The sequence below is a fragment of the Oryctolagus cuniculus genome, chromosome 7, assembly GCF_964237555.1.
Source record: "Oryctolagus cuniculus chromosome 7, mOryCun1.1, whole genome shotgun sequence".
Classification (NCBI taxonomy): Eukaryota; Metazoa; Chordata; class Mammalia; order Lagomorpha; family Leporidae; genus Oryctolagus; species Oryctolagus cuniculus.
In genome coordinates this window covers 11,409,501-11,420,494 of record NC_091438.1, presented here as the reverse complement: position 1 = coordinate 11,420,494, position 10,994 = coordinate 11,409,501, and positions in this window count along the sequence as shown.

The window sequence follows — 10,994 nt, the reverse complement described above, 5'->3', positions numbered from 1 at the left end:
TACACAAACAGCAAACCTTGTTTGAGGTACAGATGAGTTCACACTCACTTTTCTGCAAAAGATACACTCTATAGCTATAAACAGTCTCATTTTTCTTATATTGCCCTTTATTAAAATAAAAGGATGGATGTTTGGCATAACTGTTAAGATGCCACTTAGAATACCCGCATCCCGTGTCATTGGCTGGGTTCCAGTCCCGGCTCCAGCCTTCTGCTAATGCAGACCGTGGGAGACAGCAGTGGTGGCTCGGGTAGAGTTCCTGCCACCGCTATGGGACACAGGGACTGAGGGGTTCCTGGCTACCGGCTGGCCTGGCCCAGCCCTAGCTATTGAGGGCATTTGGAAAGTGAACCAATGGATGGGAGATCTGTCGTGTGTGTATGCCTTTCAAATAAAAGTTTAAAACAAAAATGTTTGTGCCACAGAAAATAGTTGTAACTTAATTCATTACCTGTGTTTTAATTCATTACATGGCAAGTTGCTAATAAGTCTGTAGTTTAAAAACTATTGAGAGGATCCTCTCTCTCTCTGTCTCTACCTCTCTGTGTAACTATCTTCCAAATAAATAAAATAAGTCTTTAAAAAAATAAAAAAAACTATTGAGAGGGAAAGGGGAGAGAGCTCCATTTGCTTTCTCACTCCCCGAATACAACTAGGACTGGGGCCAGGCTGAAGCCAGGAACCAGGAAGGCTTCCCTTGGTATTCCCAAGGGTGTTAGGGACCCATGCACTGGGTTGGTACTGCTGCCACCCAGGGATGGCATTGGCAGGAAGTTGGAGTCAGCTGGGAATCAAACCCAGGCCTCTCAGCGTGGGATGCGGGTGTCTTCGCCACTAGGCTGAGCACCTGCTTCAGTGTGTAGTTTTTAACAAAATATGAGTTACCACCTGATGGTAGTACTTTAGTATAAATGATAAATACATCCTGACCAAAAAGTGGGACTCCTTATTGCTTTTAAATATATAGATTTAAATATATATATATGTAGGTTTTTAAAATTGGTCACAATAATACCTACATTTGAAAAATAGCAAATGCTTAGATGATTAATACTTGGTGTTATATATATATATATATATGTATATATGTTTGTGGACTTGCAATGCTAATTGAGATCTAATGTATAGAATTGCTAAAAAGACTTTTAAGTGGTTTAGAAAACATTCATAAAGGTAAAAGGAACAAAGTTTTTAAAGTATTAAATATGTAAATAAAAATTTTAAAATTTTGTTTAGAGTGTGAGTGTTTCTTTTGATATACTAAGTTCTACACCTTGTTTTCCTTTTTTAAAAATTTTTTTTAAGATTTTATTTATTTATTTGAGGGAGAGAGACAAAGAGAAAGGTCTTCCTTCCGTTGGTTCACTCCCCAAATGGCCACAATGGCCAGAGCTGTGCTGATTTGAAGCCGAGAGCCAGGTGCTTCTTCCTGGTCTCCCATGCGGGTTCAGGGGCCCAAGCACTTGAGCCATCCTCTGCTGCTATCCCAGGCCACAGCAGAGAGCTGGATTGGAAGAGGAGCAGGCGGGACTAGAACCGGCCCCCATATGGGATGCAGGTGGAGGATTAAACATGGGGATTGCCCCAGCAGGGGGCAACTTAACCAAGTGTATCACAATGCCCAGTCCTGGCTGCCCCACGAACAATCCAGCTCCCTGCTAATGCACCTGGGAAAGCAGCAGAAGATGGCCCAAGTGCTTGGGCCCCTGCCACACCCACATAGGAGACCTGGAAGAAGCTCCTGGCGCCTGGCTTCATTCTGGCCCAGCCCCGGACATTTAGGAAGTGAATCTGTGCTGGGAGATACCTCCCTCTCTGCCCCCCACACCCTCCACACACACTTCTGTCTCTGTAACTCTGCCTTTCAAATTAATAATAATCTTTTAAAAAATTTACTTCTATAACCATGTTATAATTACCAAAATTGAGAAATTAACATCAATAGATTTTGCAAAATGTTCTTTGATCTAGATTTTCTGACTGTTTCCTCGTCATTTAGGCTGGCCCTAGCAGGAGGCAGGGGTGGTAGTTTTTCCCAGTCTTGTAGCGTTATCTTTGATCACTGGTTAAGTTAATGTCTGTAGGAATTCTCTGCGGTTATGGTTAATATTTCTTCCTTTGTAATTAATAATTAATGGGTAAGAAGCTGCATATCGCATCATCCCCACAGCTCAATTAAGATAATCATCCCTGTCAAAATGTAAAAGCATTGGCCGGCGCCACAGCTCACTAGGCTAATCCTCCACCTGCGGCGCTGGCACACCGGGTTCTAGTCCCGGTCGGGGCGCCGGATTCTGTCCCGGTTGCTCCTCTTCCAGGCCAGCTCTCTGCTGTGGCCCGGGAGTGCAGTGGAGGATGGCCCAAGTGCTTGGGCCCTGCACCCACATGGGAGACCAGGAGAAGCACCTGGCTCCTGGCTTCGGATCGGCATGGTGCTCCGGCTGCAGCGCACCGGCTACGGCGGCCATTGGAGGGTGAACCAATGGCAAAGGAAGACCTTTCTCTCTCTCTCTCTCTCTCTCTCTCACTGTCTAACTCTGTCAAAAAAAAAAAAATGTACAAGTATTGTATGTTAATCAGAATTTAAAGACAGTCATCATTTATTATCTCGGTGTTTGTGGTCATATTCAGGACCAATCCTGGGGCAGGGCTCTGGGGACTGCATTGCTGTTGGCCAGGCCCACTGTCATCTGAAGCTTGGCTGGGGCTGGAGGAGCCACTTGTGTGACTGCCACTCAAGGCTGGACAAGGCGACCACCAGAAAGGAGAGGACCATGGTCCGGGGGGCGGGCTCTGTCTGGGACTGTGTTTGGTCCTCACCTGGCTACTGGCCGCCTCTACAACAGGGAATTCCTAGCTTGGCAAGCCACACTTTGACCCTTCCAGTTTTAACATCCCTTTGATGATTTGTGCTTGAATTAATTTCGGTGGTGGCTGGGAAGTGATTTCTAGCTCCACCATTCCTTCTGCATTTGGTAGTTAGCATTCTACAATAAAAATGAGCATTTTGTGTTCCCATTTATCAGTATGGATTCGTGGATTTCTATTATATGCAATAGGTTATAGTCTAGCATTGCAGGGTTTGTTTGTTTTTAAAGATTTCATTTATTTGTTTGAAAGGCAGAATAACAGAGAGATGAGGAGAGACAGAGATCTTCCGTCTGCTTGTTCATTTCCCAGATGGCTGCAATGGCCAGGGCTGGGCCAGGCTGGAGCCAGGAACCAGGAACCAGGAGTTTCTTCCAGGTCTCCCACATGGGTAGCAGGGGCCCAAAACTTGGGCCACTTCCGCTTAGCAGGGAGCTGGATCAGAAGTCGAGCAGCTGGGATGTGAACCAGTGCCCACATGGGATGCCAACATCTCAGGCAATGGCTTTACCCACTGCACCACAACGCAGCTCCAGCACTGCCGTTCTTAAAAAAAAAAAAAAAAAAAAAAGTTATTGAAGTGTGATTGACGTATAAGAGGTGGAGGATAGACCCCAGTGACACCATCATTATCAAGACCGTAAACATACCCATCACCTCCACAAAGTTTCCTGACGCCTTTATTACTATGGGGGCGGGGTGTTAAGAACGCTTAAGGACCAGTGCTGTGGCATAGCAGGTTAAGCCACCACCTGCAATGCCACATCCCCCATGTCTCTGGTTCAAGTCCCTGCTAATGTCCCTGGGAGAGCAGCAGAAGATGGTCCAAATCCTTGGGCCTCTGCCATGCATGTGGGAGACTTGGATGGGACTCCTGGCTCCTGGCTTCTGCCAGGCTATTGACATTTGGAGAGTGAACAAACAGATGAAGATATTTCTCTCTCTCTTTCTCTCTCTCTTTCTCTCTCTTTTTCTCCCTTCCTCCTTTCTCATTCTGTCTTCTCTCTCATGCTCTGCCTTTCAAATAAATACATCTTTAAAAAATAAATCTTTAAAAAAATGTAACATAAGATCCACCCTTTAGCAAACACTATAATTAATTACAGTCTTAACGCATATGGATGACCAGAACCTACTCATTCTCCATAACTGAATCTATCCTTTAACCATCACCTCCAAGTTACCCCGCCCCTATGGTAGCCACCCCTATGGGAACCACCCCTATGGGAACCACCATTACTGTCTGCCTCTGTGAGTTCATCTTCGGATCATGGAGTATTTGTCTCTGTCTGGCTTATTTCACTTCCCGTAATGTCCTCCAGATCTACCCATGTTGTAAATGACAGGATTCCCTTCTTTGTAAGCCTGAATAGTGTTCAGCTGTGTAAATGGACCACATTTTCTTTTTTTTTTCTTTATTATTATTATTATTTTTTTGATAGGCAGAGTTAGTGAGAGAGAGAGAGAGAGAGAAAGGTCTTCCTTCCGTTGGTTCACCCCCCAAATGACTGCCACGGCCAGCGCACCGCGCTGATCCGAAGCCAGGAGCCAGGTACTTATCCTGGTCTCCCATGGGGTGCAGGGCCCAAGCACTTGGGCCATCCTCCACTGCACTCCCGGGCCACAGCAGAGAGCTGGACTGGAAGAGGGGCAACCGGGACAGAACCCGGTACGTTTTCTTTATCCATTTATCCAGCCATGGACAAGTAGATTGTTTCTGTGTCTTGGTTAAGCTGGACAATGCTCCCATGAGCATGGCAGTACAGCTATCTCTGTAAGACACTAATTTCTTTTCCTTTAGATACATACACAGGAGTGGGATTGCTGGTAATATGGCATTTCTGTGTTTTGAGGCGTTTTCCTAGTGTTTTCCATAATGACTTACCAGTTTACATTCCCACAAAACAGTGTATAAGGGTTCCCTTTAGTCCACAGCCTTGCTAACACTTGCTGTCTTTTTAGTAATAGCCTTCTAAGCAGGTATGAGATGATACTTCATTATGGTTTTGATTTGCATTTCCTTGATGAGTAGTGATGTTGAGTACCTTTCAATATACCTGTTGACCACTTGTATATCTTCTTTGGTGAAATGTTTATTCAGGTCCTATGTCCAATTTTTGTCAAGTGTTTTTAGGTTTTGTTTTGCCCTTTTTTTTCTTTTCAGTCATGGGATTCGCCTTTAAGGAGGCCACTCTGGGAGTAGGCCTTATTCTTCTTCTTCTTCTTTTTTTTTTTTTTTTTTTTTTTTGGAAAAGCAGAGTTAGAGAGAGAGAGAGAATCTTCCATCCACTGGTTCACTCCCCAAATGGCCACAACAGCTGAAGCTGTGCCGATCTGAAGCCAGGAGCTTCTTCCAGGTCTCCCATGCAGGTGCAGGGGCCAGGACTTGGGCCATCTTCTACTGCTTTCCCAGGCCACAGCAGAGAGCTGGATCAGAAGTGGAGCAGCCAGGGCTCGAACTGGTGCCCATATGGGAGCCGGCAGTACAGGCGGCGGCTTTACCAGCTATACCACAGTGCTGGCCCCCTTGTTTTTCTTTTTGAATTCCATTCATGAATGTTGCATGCATTCCTTGTCTGTTTTGTATATCCACACATCAGACACATGGTTGCAAATATTTTCTCACATTCTGTAGGTTGCTTTGTCATTTTGTTGCTGCCTTTAGTTTGATGCAGTCCCCAGATGTTCACCTTCGCTGCCTCTGCTCTTGGGTTCATTGCCTGGAACAAAGCCGAGGCGCTTTCTCCCCACGCTTTCTCCCAGGAACTTCTCAATTGCCCTTCTTACATTCAAGTCTTTAAGCATTTTGAGTTGATTTGTGTGTATGATATGAAAGTAAGCAGCCAATTTTATTCTTTTACATGTGGATGTCCTATTTCCCCAGCACCTTTTATTGAAGACATTGTGCTTTCTGCCTGTGTATGCTCCGCAACCTTGTCAGAGAGCAGCTGACTGAGTGAGCGTGGATTTGTTCCTGAGCTCTCTGTCTCTTTCCAGTGTCTCATGGACCTGATTTTATGCCAGTGCTATACTGCTTTGATTATTATAGCTTTGTAGTCTAGTTTGAGATCATGATGATTCCTGCTTTGCTCTTCTTTCTCAAAATTTCTCTGGCTCTTTGGAGTCTTTTGTGACTATGTGTGAATTTTCGGATTGTCTGCTATTTCTGTGAAAAAGCTATTGAAGTTTTGATAGGCTTTGCATTGAATCTATAGGTTGCTTGGGGTAATATGAGTATGAACATTTTAACAATATTAATTCTTCCAATCCATTGACATATATCTTTCCATTTATTTCTGCTGTAGTTTTTTTTTTTTTTTTTAATTTATTTATTTGAAAGAGTTTGAGGGAGAGAGAAAAGGAGAGAGACAGAGAGAGGTCTTTCATCTACTGGTTCACTCCCCAAATGGCCACAACAGCTGGAGCTGGGCTGATCTGAAACCAAGAGCCTCTTCCAAGTCTCTGACATGGGTGGCAGGGGTCCAAGGACTTGGGCCATCTTCCACTGCTTTCCCAGGCACATTAGCAGGGATCTGCATCAGAAGTGGAGAGCTGAGACTTGAACTCGCGCCCATATGGGATGCTGGTGCTGCAGGCCAGGGCTTAACCCACCATGCCACAACACCAGCCCCATTTCTGCTGTAGTTTCTTTAATCAATGTTGTATACAGTTGACAAAACATAGGTCTTTCACTTCCATGGTTAAATTTATACTTGATTATTTTATTATTTCTATTCTATTTTATGTAGAATTATTCTCTTTTTAAATTATTATTTATTCATTTTATTTAAAGGCATAGAGAGTTCTTCCATCTGCTGGTTCATCCACAAATGCTTGTAACAGCTAGGGCTGGGCCAGCCCAGAGCTAAGGACAGAAACTGAATCCAGGTCTCCCACGTGGATTTTGTGTGTGTGTGTGTGTGTGTGTTTGTGTGTGTGTGTGCAGCAGTTAAGCCGCCACCTGGGACTCCAGCACCCCACATGGAGGCCGATTGGAATCCCTGCTGCTCCACCTCCAATCCAGCTCTGTGCTAGCGAACCTGGGAAAGCAGCAGGAGGAACTCAAAACTCACTGCCTCTCAAAGAGAACATTAGTGGGAGGCAGGAATGGAAGTGAAGACTGGACTCAAACTAGACACTCTGCTAGGGGATGCAGAAGTCTAAACCGTTGTACCAAATACCCACCCCAATCTTAATTATTTTTAATAGGTCACTGTTGGTATACAGAATACAACTGATTTTTGTACTGAATTTGTTTATTAGTTCTCATAGTTTTTAGGTGTTTCCAGATATAAAATCTTGTCATCTGCAAACAGATAACTCCACTTATTTTTTTTCATTTTAATTACTTTTATTTATTTTTTAGCCTAATTGCTCCAGCTAGGACTTCTTGATTTTCTATTGGGATGATCCGTTTTTGAAATGTCTTCTAGTAACATAATATCACTTTCTTCTTTTTTTTTTTTTTTTTTTTTTTTTTTTTTTTTTTTTGACAGGCAGAGTGGACAGTGAGAGAGAGAGACAGAGAGAAAGGTCTTCCTTTGCCGTTGGTTCACCCTCCAATGGCCGCAGCAGCCAGCACGCTGCGGCCGGTGCACCACGCTGATCCGATGGCAGGAGCCAGGTGCTTTTCCTGGTCTCCCATGGGGTGCAGGACCCAAGCACTTGGGCCATCCTCCACTGCACTCCCGGGCCACAGCAGAGAGCTGGCCTGGAAGAGGAGCAACCGGGACAGAATCCGGCGCCCCGACTGGGACTAGAACCCGGTGTGCCGGCGCCGCAAGGCGGAGGATTAGCCTAGTGAGCCGCGGCGCCGGCCGTGATTCCGTTTTAGGCAGCATATTGTTAGATCTTGGTTTTTTACCCATTCCATCTCTCTGTGTGTTTTGATTGGATAATTCAATCCATTTACCTTTAAAGAAATTACTCATAGATAAGAACTTGCATTGCCATTTTGCTCATTGTTTTCTGACCATTTTATAGTTCCTTCTTCCTCTATTACTGTCTTCTCTTGTGATTGATGGTCTTTGTAGTGGTATACTTTGATTCCTTCCTCTTTATTTTTTCTGTATACACAGCAGGTTTTTTTCTTTGTGATTACCATGAGGCTTACATAAAACATAATTAAAATAGCCTATTTTAAGAGGCTAACAGCTTAATTTGAATTGCAGACACAATGGGGTGAACATTTGGCCTGGTGGTTAAGACACTGGCTGGGACACCTCCAAAGGATTTCAGAATACCTGAGTTTGAATCCTGGCTCTGGCTTCTCACTCCAGCTTTTTGCCAGTACAGACCCTGGGAGGCAGTGGTAGTGGCAGAAATAACTGGGTCCCTGCCACCCATGTGAGAGAGCTGGGTGGGATTCCTGGTTCTCAGGGTCAGCCTGATGGCCCCAGAAGTGGCAAACATTTGGAGAGAGCATGCTCTCACTCTCGCTCTCTCCCTCTGTCTCTTTCTCTCCCCCTCCCTCTCAAATAAATAAATAAAAATTATAGAAAGAAAAAATCCACTATAATTTTACCCATATATACATCCCCACTTTGTTATTGATGCCACAGTTTGCACCTTTCTTTTAAAAGATTTATTTTATTTATTTGAAAGTCAGAGTTACAGAGAGAAAGGTCTTCCATCTGCTAGTTCACTCCCCAGATAGCCACAACGGCCGGAGCTGCACCCATCCAAAGCCAGGAGCCGGGAGCTTCTCCCAGGTCTCTCACGTGGGTGCAGGGACCCAAGAACTTGAGCCATCTTCTACTGCTTTCCTAGGCCATAGCAGAGAGCTGGATCGGAAGTGCAGCAGCCAGGACTCGAACCAGCGACCATAAGGGATGCAGGTGCTGCAGACTGGGGCTTTAACCCACTATGCCACAGTGCCAGCCCAGTTTGCACCTTTTCTAACATATCCCTTAACAACGTATTATAGTTATATTTTTAAAACCTTTATCTTTTAGGTCTTTTAGTAGAGTTAAAAGTGAATTACACACCACCACTGCAGTATTAGCGTGTATGTTTCCATGTTATTAATTAGCATGCTTTTGTTTCAAGTTGAGGAACCGTCAGCATTTCTGATAAGTCTAGTGGCGACGAACTCCCTTCGTTTTTGCTCCCTCTCCCTTTCATTGCTGAAGAACAGGCTTATCACCATAGTAATCTTGGTTGGAAGGATTTTTTCTTTCAGTACTTTCAGCATATCACCCTGCTCTCTCTAGTCCTGGAAGATTTCTGCTGATAAATCCTCTGACCATCTTGTACTGGGGTGTGGAGGTTTCTTTGAGTCACTTTTCTCTCGCTGCTTTTAATAGACTCTTTCACTATTACTTCCTTGGGGTCAGCCACTGGAAGTCTGTTTTCTCCTTTGGTAGTGTCCCATTTTCCTGAGTCTTCATTGTCTTTGAAGCCTCGCATGGCTGCCTTTTTATTTTAAGAAGCAGTTACTCTGGGGCTGGCGCTGTGGCGCAGCGGGCTAAAGCCCTGGCCTGAAGCACCGGCATCCCATGAGGGCACTGGTTCTAGTCCCGGCTGCTCCTCTTCCGATCCAGCTCTCTGCTGTGGCCTGGGAAAGCAGTAGAAGATGACCCAAGTCCTTGGGCCCCTGCACCCACGTGGGAGACCGGGAAGAAGCACCTGGTTCCTGGCTCCTGGCTTCCGATCGGTGCAGCTCCGGCCGTTATGGCCACATGGGGAATGAACCAGCGGATGGAAGACCTTTCTCTCTCTCTGTCTCTCCTGCTTTCTTCTGTGTACAACTCTTGACTTTCAAATAAATAAAATAAATATTTTTTTAAAAAAAGAAGCAGTTCCCACCTCCAGTCCAAAGACTGCAATCCGTGGGCGCAGCGAGGGATCAGGGGTCACTCCAGACTTCTCTGTGGATGTCCTCGTTTCACTCCTCTTGTTCCTTCTTAGGTGGGACGTCTGAGGATTGTGAGCCTTCTCCTGATCCCACAAAGCTGGGCCTCGTGCTGAAAACTTCCCCTTTATTTTCCCTGGGGCAGTGCCAGGAAGTGTTCAAGGTGGGGCGGTCTCCCAGTTCCACAGAACTGAACTGGCGGCCACAGTCCACAGCTGCTGTTGAACCTATGTGCTGTCTGCAGGAGCACGTTGGACGCTATGCACAGTGGGGTGCAAGGGGTGCTGGGGGCACACAGCAGCTGGTTGGGAGGGGTCTGCAGGCAAGTTGTTCTGTGGGGTTCGTGACAGACCTCTTGATGGAGCCTGTGAAGCCTTGAGCCGGACCCCTGGCTGGCTACTGGGAACAGCGCGCCAGGTGCATGCTGGGAACAGCGCGCCAGGTGCACTCCCTCCCCATCTCTGCTCCTAGCAGTCCCCAGATGATGCAGCCGAGCCTGTCCTGGCAGTGTTCTGGGGCAAGCCAGAGTGGCCCCCCGGGCAGCATCCTGCTCAGGAGCCCCCATGCTCCCCTGTGGAGAAATCTGACCAAGGGGCCGTTTCAGGGGAGAGGTGACTTGGGTAAAGCAGAACAGTTCTTTTTTTTTTTTTTTTTTTTTTTGACAGGCAGAGTGGACAATGAGAGAGAAACAGAGAGAAAGGTCTTCCTTTGCTGTTGCTGCGGCCGAGGCACCACGCTGATCCAAAGCCAGGAGCCAGGTGCTTCTCCTGGTCTCCCATGGGGTGCAGGGACCAAGCACTTGGGCCATCCTCCACTGCACTCCCGGGCCACAGCAGAGAGCTGGCCTGAAGAGGGGCAACCGGGACAGAATCCGGCGCCCCGACCAGGACTAGAACCCGGTGTGCCGGCGCCGCAAGGTGGAGGATTAGCCTATTGAGCCGCGGCGCTGGCCTGCAAAACAGTTCTTAACCCTCGTCAGTGCCTCTACTCTCAGGTATTTTTCTCCACCAGGGTCCTGGCACTTCTCAACTGTATTGTGGCCCCCACAATGGTGTTCTTGGCCCTGAACAGTTGCCTGCGTCACTGTTTCTTTGGGGAGATGAGACCTGGAACCTCCCGTCCTGCCATGGGACCGACCTCTCCTATGATTATCTTTATGTTTAAATCATCCCAGATTGGGCCACTGGGAGGCCCTTGAAGTTGCCTCCTCCAGCCTTTGGACATGTCCCCAGCATCTCCGGCACTTTTAAGTTTGTTGGCACTAGACGTTCCA